This window comes from Tiliqua scincoides, chromosome 2 (assembly GCF_035046505.1).
Source record: "Tiliqua scincoides isolate rTilSci1 chromosome 2, rTilSci1.hap2, whole genome shotgun sequence".
Taxonomy (NCBI): Eukaryota; Metazoa; Chordata; class Lepidosauria; order Squamata; family Scincidae; genus Tiliqua; species Tiliqua scincoides.
Genome location: NC_089822.1, coordinates 109919494 through 109938594, shown reverse-complemented (window position 1 = coordinate 109938594; position 19101 = coordinate 109919494). Strand labels below are relative to the sequence as shown.

The 19101-nt window shown below is 44.5% G+C and overlaps 1 protein-coding gene across 2 annotated transcripts in view; it reads right to left on the bottom strand.

The window, feature by feature from the left end:
* Nucleotides 1-19101, bottom strand: part of CNN1 (calponin 1) — a 75052-nt gene that overhangs the window by 30925 nt on the left and 25026 nt on the right. The window lies entirely within an intron of this gene.

Below are 19101 nucleotides of genomic sequence, written 5' to 3'. Positions count from 1 at the left end.
TTTCCCAGGCAGCAGGTGTTAAAGAGATCTGATTCTGGAACTTTTGCAGACTCTGAATGCAGAAGGGACTCTTACTGCTTTGAAGCTCTTTTGTTGAGAATTCAAACATAGGAGGAAGACCAGCACACTGCACTTCATTTTAAACTTGTTATGATTTGTTGAAAAAAGCTATCATAGCAGCAAGCCTGTACAGAAAACAGTGTCATCTAATCTGCTGTATTTCAAGGATGGTCACTTTGGAGGAAAGGAGCATGAAAAGGGAAAGAGGATTTAGCAGCATAGTGTAGAGGAGGGGGATGACACAATTAAGCTTAACAAAATAAAACCCCTTTATTCAGGAATCATGGGGGGGGGAGTGAACAGATGTTCCCAAAATTGCCAGCTACCATGCACTGAACTCTGCAGCTCCTATTACATTCTTGATATGAATGTGAAGGGCTGATTCTCACCCCATGAGCTGGCACAGCTTTACTGATTTCTTCCTGATTTATGGCAGGGCAGGGAGCTCGGACCTATGCTTTGGGCCAAGCACATCTCTTGTACACTAGAGCTGGAAAGTCTGGCATAAACATCAGGTAGGGCAGCTGTTTCCAACTGTGTTTTGCCTTTTTAAATACACTGATCAGAGTAGGGAGAGGTCCTATATGACCCACGCACAGGCATCCATGGAGGTCATTTTGGATTGAGGGTCAAGCGACTGTCACAGCAGGTTAGATGGCACCTGAATTATTGTGGCCCAAATCCTAACCAACTTTTCAGCACTGGCATAGCTGTGCCAGTGGGAAGTGTGCTGCATCCTGCAGTTGGATGGCAGTCACTGAGATCTCAAAGTAAGGGGATGATTGTTCCCTTACCTCAAAGCTGCATTGCTCTTATGTCAGCGCTGGAAAGTGGGTTAGGATTGCCCCCTGTGTTCTCCAAGGGAAACTGTTCTCTATGGGAAACTGGTTGCTCTATCACAGTGTGGTCTTCAACCTTTTTTGTGCCATGACCCCAATATATAAATGAGACCACACTATCAATCCTGTCACCCTCCTGTTCCCCTTAATGCTGTGGAAGGGAATCCACCCACCAAATGGTGTGTTCTGGTAGGGGAACCCCGTCAGGTCTTCAACCCATCCATTATTAAGACCTTTTTATATAACCCTTCTTGTCACACTTTTAACTAAAACCCAATCCAACCTCTGTCAAAACTTTGCTACCAGTTCCCCATCCTTTTTTGGTGTGTAACACACTACATGAACCACCCCACAATAGGTCTTATTTTATTGGACCTATTCAAACTGAGATGAACCAATGCCCATTCTACAGATGGAAGAATTAAGGCTCAGAGCCTATGAGTGCCTGAGGTATTCACTGAGGGAATCCATGGCAATTTGAAATGCAATTTGAAATGAGATTGTTATCTGTCCAATATGCCACAGCTGTTCTCACTGTGTCTCAGATATTGGACCCCACAACCATAACATGGTGAACAAGCATCAAGTCATTTTGTGCCTTACGTACATGGGTTGAGGCACAAAGAGTTCATACAACACAATGAAGGAATTTACAAGAGCTTTGGGAGAAATTCCAGCCCTACAGAAAGTGTTCTTGCTTGTATTCTGCTGAATTGGGAGTTTTGGCATTTCAGTTTAGGAAAAAATTTATTTTACAGATTGTGCTAGAGATTGGTCTAACTATGCATGACATGAAGAAAGTGAATAGAGATTTCTCTCGCCTCTCCCACGATACCAAAACCCACAGTCACCCTATGAAATACTGTATATTGGCTTGTGGTTTTGGGACAGATCGCAGAAAGTGTTTCTTTACACAATACAAAATTAACTTTTAGAATTTGCTACCATAACATGCAGTGATGAGCACTGGCCAAGATGGACTTCAGGAGATTAGACAAAGGAGAGGTCTTTCAGGCAGGAATGGTTATTAAATGCAGCTTTCGGTTTCAGAGGTGATGTGCCTGGTGGTAGACCAGCAATAGGGGAGGTCTCTTGCCCTTATACCCAGCTTCTGGACTATGGGAAACTGGTTGCTCTACTACATTGGTCTTCAACCTTTTTTGCACCAAGACTCCAATATATAAATAAAGTATGAGACTAGGGACCCCACTATCAATCCTGTTATTCTCCCGTTTTTCTTAGTGCCCTCCCAGTACTGTTCACTGTAACCAAATACTCTTATTACAGTGAACAGAAAAAGTTACCATGAAGCCTGCCACTAGTGAAAGTTATTTTAGCACAATTGCTAAGAACCTGAACAGGACTGGGACACAATCTCCTGGTACCCGAAGGGGTACACCAGATGCCTCCCCCTTTACATGGTGCCTCCCCCCTCTGTGGACTTCAACTTTTTCATTCCCATAAGTTGTTGCAACCCCACAACAGAGACTTCACAATTATTATTATACTTTATTTATTTTTACCCCACCTTTCTCCCCGAAGGGACTCAAGGCAGCTTACAAAACAAAGTTAAAACACATTAAAAACATAGTTTAAAACAGATAAAAAATAACATATTGTAACATATTGTAAAAACAGTAGTCAGATAAAAACTAGTCAGATAAGAGCATAGCGCAGCAAATTAAAAAAGGAACAGGCCTGTAAACAGATGTTAAAAAATTGGGTTGAAGACTCAGAGCCCAATCCTATGTTCAGCGCACTGGTTTACCACTGGCGCACACCATCACAAACCATGCTGTAAAGCACGTTTGTGAGGTCTAGCACTGGCTGAGTGCCAGAGTTGACCCAGCACGAGCCCATGCTGGGCCAGCGCCAGTGGGAGGCTGGCATTCTGCCGCCCAGTGCTTGCCTGGACCGCTGGGTGGTGGAGAGGTGAATAGGGGTGGGAGGGGAGGAGATTTCAAGATGTGCACTGGATACAGTGGCAGCCATTTTTGGTGCTGCAGCAGCCCCGCACTCGAGGCAGCTCAGGATTGAGCTGCCTATGTTCTACTTCATCTGATCCAGCGGAATTCTTTTATGGTCTTATGTATTAACTATGTCAACTTCCCACCTGGTTCCACAGCATTATGAAAATTAAGAAAACAATAAACAATTCAGATGCCACAACAGGAGGAAAGTAGTCATGGACTACAAATCAGATCTGAAGAACCACATGAGTTCCAATTAAAAAATAATAATAAAAGGAGCACCCACCCAAATATCTCGCTGTCTGCAGAAGTCACATAGTATTCTGAGAGACCCCTTCCATCCTGCTCAAAAATTCTTTGAACTGTTGCCTTCAGGTAGACGATACAGAACTATTAGAGCATGCACCACACGACTCCTGAACGGTTTTTATCCCACAGCCATAATGAATAAGGCGATATAGTTGTTACCATGCTCCTGGGCATTATGGGCTGTTATACTGTTTTTATATTATGATGCATGCTGTATAGAATGTGTGGGTGAGTGTGTAGAGTGTGATTGTTGGAATTGTTGTATATATTTACGCTTGTATCTCAAAGGTGCATAAATTTCATTGTGCTATAGCACAATGACAATAAAGTTACTACTACTACTACCATCACCTGAATGTACCTTAACCTTATCTAAACTCCTGACTCACTGAGCCTCCCAGCAGCTGGTACTAGTGGCACTGAATCAGAGACTGGAAAAAGGTATTTATTATTTGCCAGTGCTTTGCACCCCTGTGACACAGCATGGAGATATGGCCCTCTCCTCCCTCAGGGCTTTGTCATTTTGGAAAGTCACCTTGAGTCACAGCTGCCAGGCAAATATCACCACTGCCTATTGTCATAGCCGACTCTGACATGATCTGTGCTATTTCCCACTGATGTAATTTTCCTTTCTTTACCTTCTTTAAAACAGTTTAAAACTGGATTTTAATATATTGAATTTTGTCATGGTATGGTTATATGCCATGCACAAGTGAGCACAAATATATATATGCTATCATGTGAACATGTGAGTACAAACATATATGCTGTCAATATATTTATTTAGTTAAAGTGCAAAGGTTGGAAAGTTTGAATGAGCTGCATAAAATTTACGCAACAATGCTGCAAAATAAGGGATAAGGACTGTTCCTTAAAATTAAGGGTCTGGTAAACCTGCTGTGTGCTCTCTCATGATTTGCTCACTTGCAATCGCAGAGGAGCTGATAGAGCAAACTTTTTGTATCGAGCATCTCGCTGTGACTAAAAAAAAAATACTGACCATCCATGAGCCATGGACCTCTTTCTGGATCTCATTTCACAGTTTCTGTTTCATTTATCCCAGAGACAAAGGAAATTAACAAATTTGTCTACCAGAGGAAGCTACTTTATACGGGGGGAGGGGGGGCTGTATCACAGATCCCATATCTGTGGAGTCACTTATCTGTAGATTGGGTCTGCAGGGCTTCCCGGGTTCCCCTCCAGGCGAGGGGAGTTCTGTTCCCCTTCATTCTGGAGTGTCCTTTGAGCCCAGCAGGGGCCATGGACAGATGTCCAAGCCCCTGCCAGGTTCAAACTGAGCCTGAGAAGGTAAAAAAATGTGACTTCCAGTTTCTTTGTAAAACTGGAAGTGACGTTTTTAATACTTAATAAGGCATTAGGAGGCCCAATGAAGCCCTCTCTAAGTCAGGAGTTCAGGGAGCACCTCTAGAGAATCCAAGTTTTCTGTTAATATGGGGGGTTCTGGAACAGAACCCCCTCCCAGATACCAGGGAACACCTGTACTGAAGTAGACAATGCAACTAGAGCAGAATTGTCTATGCCAGCATTACTCCTAGGAGTGTGCTCCTAGGAGCCCTAGAGCTCTCTGAGACCCCTTCAGGAACTATAACCACACCATAAATGGACACCATGTGCCACTGCACCACTCCACACATGCACCAGTGCTCTGAGTCTTCACACATGCACTGGTGGGGCTCCCCAAGACTCCAGTTAGGTGAATATAGGGTTCTAAAGACTGAAAAGTTTATCAAAGATGTTAAGATGGGTGTATTTTATCCCCATTCCTTTTCAGCCTCTATGCCAAAGTGATCATGTAGAAAGTAGACCTAGAGTTGCCTGATATTGGAGTGAAGACTGGGGAAGAACCATAATGATACTTTCCATGGATGGTGCTCTCTTGCTCTGCCAGATTCCCAGTCCAAGCTCCACCTGGAGAATTACACCCACTTTTAGCTAATTAGCTCCCCTTCTTTCCTTAAAAATGACCCTGGTTCTGCCCTGCAGTACTGCTGGACCCCACCACCAGGGTAGCTTGCCAGTTCTACCTGCAGAGGCCCTCCTTCCTCCACTCTCCTGCCAGCAGCTCCTCCCACCACTACAGCAACACCTTGGTCCTCTGCAGATCTTGGGCATGGCAACCAAACACCAATCTCAGTGTCTCCAGCAGTTTCTGCTCCAACAGCCTCCAAAGACCATTCACACATCAGCAGTTCTAACAGTCCATTTCTCCAGTCTCTCCTTCCCCAAGCTTCCCTCCTTCTGCTACCCACACCTAACTCCCTTCATCAGGTGCTTTTATGCCTGAGTGCCTTATTGCCTTCAAGTGGCTGCAGCTGTGCAGCACACTCCCTGGAAGCCCAGGCCTTACCCTTAAAGGGGCCACTGCTGATACCACATCTACCTTCTCATCAGATCTTTCGCGATTCCAATACATCTCCTAAAACAGATAAAATTGCTGTGAGGCAAGTAATAGTGTTAATGAGGGACTTCAACTATCCTAACCTAACTATCCTAACCAAGTCTTATTTGGCTAAGGCTGGGAGATCTGATAAATTCTTGATTTGCCTGACAAATAACTTCATCATTTAGAAGGTGAATAAAGGAACAGATGGGTCTGCTATTCTACACTAAATCCTTACCAATAAGGAAGAATTGGTTGAGGAAGTGAAAGTGGCAGGGACTTGGGGTGAGAATGACCATGTCATCTTGGAATTCTTGAGGGAAAGGAAAGCTAAGCATAATCAGATATATATTCTAGGTTTCAGGAAAGCCAATTTGAATGGGTTCAGAGAACAAGGGCACAATCCTATGCATGTCTACTCAGAAATAAGTCCCACTGTGTTCTATGGTACTTACTCCCAGGAAAGTGTGTATAGGATTGCAGCCCAAATAAGTCAAATTCCAAGATTAGAGCTGTTAAAGGAGAAAATGGTCTAGGAGGGATTTTTTTTTTTTCTTAAAAGAAAGATACTGAAGGCATGACTGCAAACAATTCCCATGAGAAGTCAGGAATAATCACAGGCCTGCCCAACTCCCCCCCCCTTTTTTTTTTTAGTTGCCAAGGATGTTTGAATGAATTCAGGATATATATTGGGGTGCTGAATCAAAAAATGGCATTGGCTTTGCCCGACTGGCTCTATTTTGGTGATACAGCATAGCCACCTCATGAGGAAGCTGCTTGAATCAGCATATAAGGTGGCTATGCCATATCCCCAAAACTAGAGCTGATCAAGCAACACCAATGCCATTTTTTTGATTCAGCACCCCAAATATACCTAAGAACAGGTCTAACTTTTAAGACAACAAAACGTATTTAGACCTGTGTAATCCATCTAAGGAATCTGTGCCAGTGTGCGGACTCTTTCAGCTGCCGCACCAGAGCCCTGCGACATTTCTGCACATCACAGGATGCTTATCAAATTTGCAGATGACGCAAAGCTGGGGGAATAGCAAACACCCTGGAAGACTGAATTACGATTCAAAATGATCTTGATAGCTTCCACCAGTGGGCCCATACCAACAATATGACCTGACTTTTCTGAGTGGTGAAGACCAGAAGTGATTGTGAGGAGCTCCAGAAGGATCTCTCCAGACTGGCAGAATGGGCAGCAAAATGGCAGATGCGCTTCAATGTCAGTAAGTGTAAAGTCATGCACATTGGGGCAAAAAATCAATACTTCACATATAGGCTGATGGGTTCTGAGCTTTCTGTGACAGATCAGGAGAGAGATCTTAGGGTGGTGGCGGACAGGTCGATGAAAGTGTCAACCCAATGTGCGGCAGCAGTAAAGAAGGCCGATTCTATGCTTGGGATCATTAGAAAAGGTATTGAGAACAAAACGGCTAATATTATAATGCCGTTGTACAAATCTATGGTAAGGCCACACCTGGAGTATTGTGTCCAGTTCTGGTCACCACATCTCAAAAAAGACATAGTGGAAATGGAAAAGGTGCAAAAGAGAGCGACTAAGATGATTACGGGGCTGGGGCACCTTCCTTATGAGGAAAGGCTAAGGTGTTTGGGCCTCTTCAGCCTAGAAAAGAGGCGCCTGAGGGGGGACATGATTGAGACATACAAAATTATGCAGGGGATGGACAGAGTGGATAGGGAGATGCTCTTTACACTCTCACATCAGAACCAGGGGACATCCACTAAAATTGAGTGTTGGGAGAGTTAGAACAGACAAAAGAAAATATTTCTTTACTCAAAGTGTGGTTGGTCTGTGGAACTCCTTGCCACAGGATGTGGTGATGGCGTCTGGCCTGGACGCCTTTAAAAGGGGATTGGACAAGTTTCTGGAGGAAAAATCCATTATGGGTTACAAGCCATGATGTGTATGTGCAACCTCCTGACTTTAGAAATGGGCTATGTCAGAATGCCAGAGGCAAGGGAGGGCACCAGAATGAGGTCTCTTGTTATCTGGTGTGCTCCCTGGGGCATTTGGTGGGCCGCTGTGAGATACAGAAAGCTGGACTAGGTGGGCCTATGGCCTGATCCAGTGGGGCTGTTCTTATGTTCTTAAGATGAAGTTCAATGGAGACAAATGTAAAGTCCTTAATTAAGAACAAAAAACTTGTGAGAGGCACAAGTACAGGATGGGGGAAACCTTGCTTGGCAGTATAAAAAATATAGGTATCTTAGGGCCCATTCCTATCCAATTTTCCAGTGCTGGTGCTGCTGTGCCAATGAAGTATGCACTGCTTCTGTGTTGGGGAGGCAGTCACAGAAGCCTCCTCAAGGTATGAGAACATTTGTTCCTTTACCTCAGGGCTACACTGCAGCTGCACTGCTGCTGGAAAGTTGGATAGGATTGGGCCCTTAGTGGACCATAAGCTGAACATGAGCCAGCAGTGTGATGCAGCTGTCAAAAAGGCAAATGCATTGCTTGGCTGTATTAGCAGTGGCATAGAGTACATATCATGATGAGTAATAATTTCACTCTAATCTGCACTAGTTAGACCACTTGAAATACTGTGTCAAGTTTGGGGTACCACCTCAAAAAGGGCACTAAGGTGGAGAGGGGTCTGGATACCAAGTCCTTTGAGGAATGGTTAAAAGCGCTTGGCATGTTTAACCTGGAGATGAGAACACAAAATGCTTATTTGGATGCAGCAGGTCAGCTCCAGCAGCAAGAAGAAGCTATCTGCCCTGAAGATGACCTACTGGCCAGACTTACATGTTACAGACCCAGTCAAGTACAGCATGCAGGAACAATATGGGCTCCAGGTTGTGGGGAATTCTGAAGAATAACACCTCCTTCCAGCTGTGAATCACAGGAAGGCCAAACTTGGGTTGTTTGGCTGATCAAAGCTGTGCACCGCACAGCCAAGTACGTGCATTCTAGGAAACACTGCAATATTGCAAAGGATGCCGAAGCAGAACTGGACTCCTGCAGCTTCTGCAACATGCAAGAGGTCCAAGATGTGCCTCTTGGATTGCCAGCTACCTCTTCATTGGCACCCTAAGTACACATTTATTCATGTCTACTCAGAAGTATGTCCCATTGTGTTCAGTTGGGCTTACTCCCAGGAAGGTTGTATAGGACTACAGCCAAGTTCTGTCCCCATGCAGTTGTTGAGTTGTTTATACCAGCCCCCCATCAGTGGGATTCTGCTTGCAGGCACATTTTATCGTTTGGGGCAGCCCTCCGCTTCACATTGGTGGGTGCTGTTTTTCTCATTTGAGCTGTCTGCTTTAAATGCACTGACCACATGTGGCTCTCCAGAACACTGATGTTCCCTAATCATATGCATGCTCTTCTGTAGAGATTAGTTGTTGTTCCCCTACAAGAACTGGGCTAGTGGAACTGGAATCCAGGAGGTCAAAGTCCTTTCTTCCACAATTTTTCTAAAACATACAGGAGTCTGGCCCAACTCCATGCCTGGAACAAGAAAATGAAACTGAGGCTTGGCTCCCTGCCCCTTGCTCTAACTGCTAGCTTGCATACCCCTCCGAGTCCTATTGAAATGAGTCTGAAGGTTCATGGCATAGAGGGGGGGGGTTTCATTTATCTCAGTGCTCCTACAACTAATGAGTCAAAATTCTGGCTGCAGCAAATTGAGTTCTGTTCTGTACTTGCCTTATAAGTCCAGCATCCTTCCTCACTTACTTTGCTTTCTGGTTTTTTTCCTCCCCCCCCCCCCCCATTTCCTTGGCTGTTCATAAATCTGGTAACAATCAGAAGCAAGCAGCAGTGGGCCAGTAAGGCAGTGCAGGCTGGAACGAGGAGAGGGAGGGCGGGAGCCTGCACGGGTGCCAGGTTCCACAGCACTTTTATAAACATGTTTGCCTTAAGCCAAGCGGTGCACATTTTCAGCCTTTATATGGGAAAGGAGAGGAGAAATAGGGCCTTTGAGGATCCTTGGGGCTCCCAGCCTAAGAAGGGTAGGGTTTGGTGTTAGGACTCCCCACTTGTTAACAAGTGCTCAGGTAGATTCTAGCTGATGCTCTGAGTGGCAGTGGTGACATTCCCCATCTCCACTGCTCCACTGCTATGATTTCTCATATGCTTCGGCCTGTGCTTTCCCAACCATGAAATGGGGAAGTGTGTGTATCTGTCTGCCCTGGGCCTCAAGCACCAGTGGCCTTTCCCACAGACCACCTTCCATGGCTTTGGGAATGAGCACTTAAAGCTGTTTGAGAGTTGAGAAAAACAACCTTCTCTCATAACTTGCAGGCCCACAGGACAGCTTTAGGCAAGCAGCTTGAACATGTTTCTTTGTTGCTCTGGGTCTAGATGTGCTCCACTGACACCCCCTCCCCCCATGGCACTGCAAGCCTCTGCTTGCCTCATTGGCACCAGGGCCCAGTTTCCAGCTGCTTAGCAGCCCAAATGAATTTCTCACAGACCTTTACCAGCCTGCCCCCACTTTCATGGTGGATTTCTGCAGCACTCTTTAGCATGTGTGAGGAAAAAAGTAATTGTCTCTGTAGAGAAAGTATCCCAAGAAGACCAGGTCACTTTCAGATCCCTACTTCAGTCCTCTCTCTCTCTCTCTTTCTCTCTCTCTCTGCCTACAATTATAATCTGTTAAAGGCAAGTTTATTGAAGTGAAGAACCTAAGGAAAAAGCCAAGCTGTAAGCCAAATGCAGCTCTTCCGCTATGTTTTCAACCCTGATGTAATACAATGATTACATTCCAACATATTAGCCTGTGGAATGCTTGGGCAAATGTCCCCCCAAGCTGAGTGATACTGACTTATTTAAAATCTTTGGTTGTCCTTCATCGCAAACTTCATCATCCCTTGAACATACTTTGCCTTAAGCTCTCCTAATGATATCTCACCAAGTCTGGGCTATTAATATTTTGGGAATGCTGAGGACACAGGGAGAGATCCCTCTGGGGCAACACACTGTTTCCCAATCCTGTCCCTGTTTCCTAATCCTGTCCCTCTAAAATGGGAATGAGTGATTTAACAACATCAATAAATGGCATGTATAAATGAAAGAGCCACATTTATTAGTAGATTTATTAGGCGATCATAATTCTCCTCCATTTCCTAACACATTAACAGCATTCACAAGTGGAACAAGAGAGGCTGAAAAATGTTCTTGACATCGCCTATAAAACATCCAGTGGGCCCTTTCACGCATGCAGTGAGGTGCATGGAACCACTTACCTACAAAGTGATTTCATGCAGCTGAAGTGTGTGTTTTGCAACCAGAGAGTCTAATTGTGTGGATCTTTCCCATTTGATCAATGTCTTTCCTTGGGGTGGGAAAGAAACACATTATTGGTCCTGTCCCTATGGTTACTGACAGTATTCACATAGCAGCCATATGGGGTAGAATCAGGGGAAAGTGGCTCCATCTAAGTTAAGCTTGAAACTGCTTGAAGCTTTAATCTAAGTTAAGCTTGAAACTGCTGAAGAGTGTTTTTACCAGAGTGATTTGTTTGTTTATTCGATTTATACCCCACCTTACTCCCTGGGGGGCACCCAAGGCAGCTATGACACAGGAAGGGCTGCAATGCAGACTTTACTGCTTCCTTCAGTCACTGTGGTTATGTGGTAATCTCACTGAGGTGCACCACTCTAAATATCAATGCAGCAGGAGTTCAAGAGGCAGTCTTTTACAAGATCAGTTTTTCTTGAGGAGAGTGCTGAAGACTTGTGATGGTATTGTAATTTTCATGTACTTATAGGTGAACAGGCGGACATCTAGACAGACTGCTAATCTTTCAAGGAACATCAGTTCCCCCCAAGCAAACAGCATGCCTTTGGACACCTCTCCCCCCCTTCAAGCTCCTTCTCTGAGCTAGCTATGAAAAGCAGTCTGTTCCTTTGGCACCCAGATTCAAGTGTCTTCCTTCTGCCCCATACACAGGCAGATTAATTATCTCAGACCCCACCCTGAGTGGTGGGTGGATGTGATCTACATTCCAATGGTTTATGGGTAGCTACCAACCACCAAAGGCCAGTAAGTCAGGAAGTGCTATACAGACAGTTAGAGAGATGATTCATGAAGACAACACAATAATATTCTTATAATAGTATAATAAACTGCAGATCTAAACCTTTAGCTAAACCTTTTCTGGCCTTAGTGCTTCAGCTGCTTCCTGCAGTCACATTGCATAAGGCCCACTGTATTGTTTATAGAGGAGAGAAATGTCAATACTGACTGGAAAAATCAACTACTGCTATTGTGCTGTTTAATCCTAAACCACTTGGAATTTCCTCACCTAGTAACACATATTGGGAGAGAAGAGGTTAAAGAACCCAATGTTTGTGTTTCAGCTGGGGTGAGGCTGGGAAGCAATGGGCATCACTGCTGGCCAAGTAACCCTTGCTCAGTTCAAGATATGACCCCCTACCTGCTGAAAATTAGCTGCCAACTGAGACTCTTAGTGACACATTATTGCATGTTGCCCCTGCAGATTGAGGCCATCTGATGTTCTGTGCCCCAACTCATTTAACTGCTTCTTGGTGTCATTTCTGGAGTAGATTTGGACAGAGCTATAGTACATATTTGCCCATGCTGTCATTTTCCTTTGGTTACTTTGGAATGTGCAGTAACCCTTGGACCATATGATCTGTTAGGTTTGCCTTCTCAAGAAATTCCAAAGGGGTGATATAGACAACCTATGTCTTTACCATGTGAATACTTCGGTTGCTTGAAGTAGATCAATGTAGGTATGAAAGATTTTAGGTAAGTATGACCTGGATGGTGTGGGGCCAGTCATAGCAATTTTTTTAAATGCAGATGGTCCACCTGAGGCATGAGAGACGGGGCACCATTAAGCATCATCCATCCAGACTTTGGCTTGTGTGTGTGTGTGTGTGTGTGTGTGTGTGTGTGTGTGTTTATGATGCCGGATTTACATCATGGACACAGAAATCTGCTGTAGTCTCTGTTAAAAGTGTTACAGTGTCTTCTGCATGTGTTAAAAAGTTCAGGTACCTCTTGGGCCATCTTGCTTTATTTAAGAACGAGAATGTAAAGGACTCCAAAGAATCATCCAATGCCATTCGACTTGCACAAGTGTAGTAGATAGTGCTAGCAAATTGCAGGCTCTTGTTACTAAGAGAACACATTTTCTCTCCCACAGTCATGTGCCCAATTTATGCATTTAGAGTTCCCTCCCCACTTAAGCATCCTCAGCATGCCTCATGCTTTGTGGGACTATGATGATGCCTATGTGAAAATATTTTATTCTAAAATGAAAAAAATCAGAAAAAAGGATAACATAAATATGTCAAGTATGAACTTCATGGCAGTTTCCAGAAAAACTAGTTCTGGGGAACTTGCAGTGTTAATTTTACTAGAGAAATGAGCTAATATAAAAGGATCAAGTGAAATTATACTACACTCGGTAGGGAGCTTGCAAGTCAAACCTAAACAATAGCCTTTTAGAAAAATTAGACATGTTCTAAGGGCCTATTCAGGTGGCTTTTTTTAAGGAGGAAAATTCCACTTCAGATGTTATTCTCAGGCTGTAGTATAGGGGAGCTTCATAAGATCATTTAGCTGTGTAAAAACTGAAGAAAAAAGCTGAACCAGTGTAATATTTCCATCACTCCCACTAAATGCAACACTTTGCCTGTGTAATCTGCATCATCTCTGCCTAAAGGCTCCAGACTAACATGACTGGGAGACCCTTTTGCGTGGCACAGAACAAAACTTTGGGTTAGATGGAGCTAAGCACACAACATATTCATGTGACTGAACTTCAGCTGGATTATGACCAATTATTCAATTGTGCCCTTCATGTCAGCTTCGTTTCAGGCAGTCTGCGTGGCTGGCTTGGCAAGTGCTACAGACAGTTTCAAAGCTCTCTTAGTAGCACAGAACATACTTTGCGCATAGGAGATATCTAACTGGATCGCTAGTTAAAGGATTCCAATTGGCAGAGCCTGCAAAAATATCTGCCAGAGAGTTTGGGGAGGCACTGCCATTCAGGGGTTGCATGGCTTGTCTTTTTGGGTGTCTACCAGAGAAGTACGACCCAAGCCAGTAACATAACCGTTTCCTGAATTGATGATTTGAGGCCTCAGATCCATAGGCTAAGAGGAAGGCCATGATTTTAAGCAGTACAGGCAATCACACTCACACACCCTATTTGCTCAGGCCTCAAATATCACTGGGAAAAAACAAGATTTAGCAAAACCTCAGAAAGACCCCCCCCCCCCAATTCTAACTGTCCTCATCAACCCCAGACAGGTCCTTGTGTTCAGGCAGGTTTTCAACAGGCAACACTCAATCAAGGAGGCAGGTTGATGAGCCAATGGGCCTTCCTGAACTAGCCACCACACCCTTGGCCAGGTGTAAAACACCACTCAAGGAGGCCATCAAAGAGTGGTCCCTTGGTGAGTTTACCTCACAAACAATCTCACAGAACTCTATAGAAACTCTAAAAAAGTCTATAGAAACCTGGGTCACTTGTGTTCTTTACCCAACAACTCGTTAATGTTGTTCAGACATTTGTTGCCCTTTGACCTTTGTCCTGCCTTGCTAGGATACGCTTGCTATGGCTGCCTTGCTATGCTATGTTGGGCTATGTGCATTAAATGCTGGTGCTGCAATAAGCCACCCTCATTCCAAGGTCCACTGTGCCAGCTGGAACCCAGGATTGGTAACTCCCCTTCTCCTATCTCCCCTTCCTATCTCCCCAAGTGAAACTGAAGCTACTGTGCCAGTGTGGGCTGGACAGCCAACCTTTGTGGGCCACCTTTCAACCTGCCCCTTCCCTCTGGGAAAGCAGCTTTGGCACTGTTGCCCAGCTTCCCTCTTTTGGTTAAGGCTTGCATGTGTTTGGGCTTGCTACACAGCCCCTGAACCCTACTTACAGGAGTCACGTGGTCTTGGCACCCTCACCCCAAGGCTCCTGCAGTGCATTATACTCAGCTCAGAAGATACGGAACAGCAACCATGGTAGTTGGCACAGCCTTGCCATAGACCATGGGTCTCCAACCCCAGCCCGGGGGCCAGATGCGGCCCACAGCAAGCCTCTTTCTGGCCCGAGACCAACCTCTTGTCCCCTGAAAGCCTCTGGCCCACTCAACTGAACACGACTAGAACTGTGCTCTGATTGTGTCTGGAGACTGTTCTGAGGGCCAGAGAGGTGGAATGAATGAGCCCATTCATTCATTTATTCACTCATCTAAGTTCCATCTCTTATTTATTTATTTATTTAAATTTTTTTTCCGGCCCTCCATACCATGCCAGATATTTGATGCAGCCCTCTGGCCAAAACGTTTGGAGACCCCTGCCATAGACCCACAAATTTCCTGCTATTTTTCATTGCCTGTCTCATGTCCAGTCCTCTCTGTGTGTGAGAGAGAGAGAGAGAGAGATGGATGTGAATGAATTCAGTCTAGTTTTTCTCTCTCCTTTCCCAGCTAAGCAGCATTCCTCCCTTTTCCTTCCTATATTACACCTGAAATCCCCCACCCTTCTTATCTCTAGGTCTCTCTGGGAAACACATTTTCCCTATGCCCCTTCATCCCCTTCCTTCCCCCCTTCATGTTCAGACTGCTAGGCACCCCCTTTTTCCTTCCTTCTCCTCCCCCTTTCCTCTCTATCGGATTTCTACTGCAAGTGAATTGTCAGGAACCATCATACTGTCTAGTTAGCTGTGCGTGAGTGGGCAAACTTAATTAAGCACTTGATTCCCCCTTTCCCATTATTAAGAAGTCTCCCCACAATAAATGTGTTCTGTTGCATCTTTCACCCTTGCTTGCCTTGCTTGCCCTACTGAACCAAATAGCAATGCAATCGGCCACTACGCAGAATCCCAGCACATGAATTAATTTTCTCCCATGTGTTAATTTTAAACATGTTACGCATGTTTAAAAAGCATCCCTGGTAACACAAGGTAGCCAGTAGTGTGCTAGATGGACCTTTCAGGCCCACCTGAACCTTGTGTCCCAAAAGGTTTGTATCAGCCCACACTCCATGGCATCCACATAGTTAACTCCAGTAGTCTTCAAAGCATACTGTCACTTGGCACACACAGCTCCATCAATTCCTGTGGGAGCTGCTGGGAGTTTAATTTTTACTGATGATGTGAGGCTGGGATGCATGGAGGCTGACTCAGAGCGTTCCGCCTCTCCTTTCTGCTGGATGCTGTATCTTTACTAAGAATGAGCATTTCCATTTATAGAACCCTGGTGGTTGGGCTGACGTCAGCCCTGCACTGGCTTGATAAACATAGTCTTTTCATGTGTGTGCTCCTTTCTAGGACAGTGAACAAGACTGCTACTGGGCCGCTACCGCAGCATCCCACTTGGCAGAGGTATGGCTGATGCCTGTGCTTCAAACAAAGTGGCATCCATGGCTCAGAGGTGGGGATGAATTAGGAGTGAAGTCATGGTTGTGGGATTTCCAGTGCAAGCAAAGGAAACCCACAGGGCTACCCTGGAAGCCAGAATTCCCACTTGCCTCATGAAAATACTTGGGTCACTAGTACTCTATTTCTATGCACCACCATGGGTGGCAGCAGAAGTGTGAATCAGGATGCAAATCTTGCCCATGGATGAGGGACAGACAGGTTGCAATGCCAAGTGACTGGGCTGTGAGCACCTCCATTCCCCAGCTGTTTTTGAAAGATATGTTCAGCTCACTACTCTGTGTATGTGAGTGTGAGAGACCCCAGGGTTGTACAGAACCTTTCTCCCCCTACTTCTATGGGCTGCTGCCCTTGAACAGAGAATTTCCTCAAGCTTTCCAGTACTTTGGAAGACAATCCCACTTGCCAAACATCTCCTTTTCATGTGGGCACAAGACAATCTTAGTGCAGTGAGTTACATTGATTCACTTGGGAACAAATTGCCCCTGAATAGTGGCCTCTGCTCGGCTCCTTCTCTTGCGCCTCTGTGTGTTCAAGGTTTATCCATCTCCTCTCTAAGGCAAAAAGTCTCAGGATCTCTGTGCTTTATCAAATACATTATTAGACGTGTTACAGTTCTTCTGGGTGCTTTTTCAGCCCTGAGTAGCCTAGGCCTGTTTGAATGGTGCCTTGAAGGCACAGGCATGATATGGAGAGAGAGAGAGAGAGAATTCCTCTCCAAGCTGCTTTGTGGGCTTGACAAAGTACACAAGAAAGTTGGATCCCTCCAACAAGGCATCTGGTGGGTAATGAGGAAATAAGACAACTGGCCTTGGTTGCTGATGAGGGTGTTTAATTTAAATCAAATTTTTAAAATCTCGCACTTTTTCTGGGGAGCTCAGGGCACTCTTAGGTCTCCCCACATTTTATCTTTACAACAACCCTGTAAAGTAGGTTAGGCAGTGAGCTTTATGTCTAAAAGAGGATTTGAATTCTGGGTTTCCTAATCCTAGTTCCAAACTCTGATCACTAAAGACGATGCTGCTTCTCTGCATTATTTTTGACAATTATGGGCAATCAAACTCTGTTCCTGATCACTTAGGCTGTCATTTTCTTCTCTTATGCTCTCTGCTCACTGGAAGAAATATGTTTCTCTTTCCTCCCCCTAGTTGAAGCCCTCTCACTAACAGCAATTAGCAAAATATTAGAAAAACCAAAAAACTATACCGTAGGTCAAAGAAAACAAATAGCTTTCAAGTGTTGTTCGTGTAGACATCAATGCACTTAAAGTGTATGCAGGTTCAGACACTGCTTTCCCTCTGATAGCAACATTGACCTAGCTGACAGTGGGGGGGGGGGAGCCAGGAGGGAAAAATATCACCTGAATAGTTTCAGGTGATATCACTTCAGGTGATATCACCTGAATGCGAAGACCACTTCAAACCTTGCCAGGATACCAGCCATTTTCCCCTCACTGACAGATCTTTGAGGAAGTGACTATTCCTTTATAGTCTCTGGTCCAGTTCAGGTGCAGTAGGAAAACCATAGTTTCCTACTATGAAAACATGCCTGGGAGAGCGGCAGGTTTGCACACGTGCCCCTCATTCTTCTCCCATAAGAAGAGGTGAAGCTCTTATTGTCATTCTTTACTAAACCAAAGTTTCATGTGGCATACAAACTTTGAGAACTGTGGTTGAGTTCAAACCATACGTAGAAGAAATAAACCAGGATCAAACTATGGTTTTAGATTCTAAACTGTTTGTTCCCAAACTGTGGTCTGAAGTCAACCACACTTCCCTGAGTTTATACACAACACTGAGCTGTGCTTTAGTAAAACCTGAAAATAAAGTGTTCCCTCTCTTCCTGCATAGCCTTCTGAGGCTCATTTTTTAGTGGGAACCATGCTTTCCTGTTACATCAAAACTGGACCCAATACTGCTCCAAAGTGCAAACTGTCCTTTGCAAGGATTACTTAGATAATGTATTAAGGATTACTGAGATAACCCCACAAGTGCCACATTAATGCTTATTATTAAGTTACATAGAGCTTCTGGTTGAAAAGCTGTGTCAGTTGAAAGCATGCATGATTTTACACAAAGAATAGCTAGCAAAAGCACTCACTTTACCTACTTGGTATATTATGCAAGAAAAAATTATCTTGCTTTGACAATCCATTTTGGTTCAAGGGTGGCTCATTTTGCTCCCATTTGCTTCAGTCCACACAGGCTGCAGCCATCTACAGTTTCTAATTCATTTACACTCTCCTTCTCCCATCTCAATTGTTGTAGAAGCAGCTGCAGAAATTGCTTCCAAGGTCTAGAGATTTCTAACCGGGCAGAAGGGCAGGATGGGGCCTGTTTAGAGATATTTTTGAAATCTAGTACATTATTACAACAGACAACCAATTTCTTATCCTCCAAATATATACAATCACTTTGCCATTAACTTACTGCTGCACAGAAGTAGTTCTGTGGAGAGGGGCAGGTGGGGCTAGGAGGACAGGACTGGGCTAGGCTATATATTATCTGACTGCTATATTAGCAACAGCACATCTTTCCTCTTGGGTTCTGGCCATTTTTGTCTTGAGATCACTTCGGCTCCCCCTTCACATTTCCAATGCCTGTTCCTGGCTGATTACAACAGGTGTGCATGTTTGGGAAAGTACAAGCAAAAAGCAGTGAAGCCCCAAAGGAAGAAGCCTTCAGCTAGAAATCTCTAGCTTGCCACATACAGTGCACTGTTAACCACATGTCCATCCGCAGAACAGTCTGAAATAAGCACAGCCCCAAACAACACTCCACAGAGAAATGCACAAAGGAAGAATGAAGAGAAGACAAAAATTTAATAAATTAGATTTTATTTTTTAACACTGGTTCCAGTTGTTAATAAACGGAGATTAGAAAATCACAAACACTGCATAGGTGACATTCAAACCATTCTAAATGGCAGAGAAAAATAAGAATTTTCACTGCTTCATTGAAAGCAGAGTGGTGGCTGCAGCCAAGGGCACCCATCTAACAAACTGAGGGCACTTTTCGGGTCTCTAGTTCATGAGTGAAATGGCAAAGCCTTTTAAGGCACAGATTTAGGAATAAAGCTCTTATCACCTTCTCCTAAAATTATAGCTTATTCTACCAGCAGCCAGATTGTTTTAC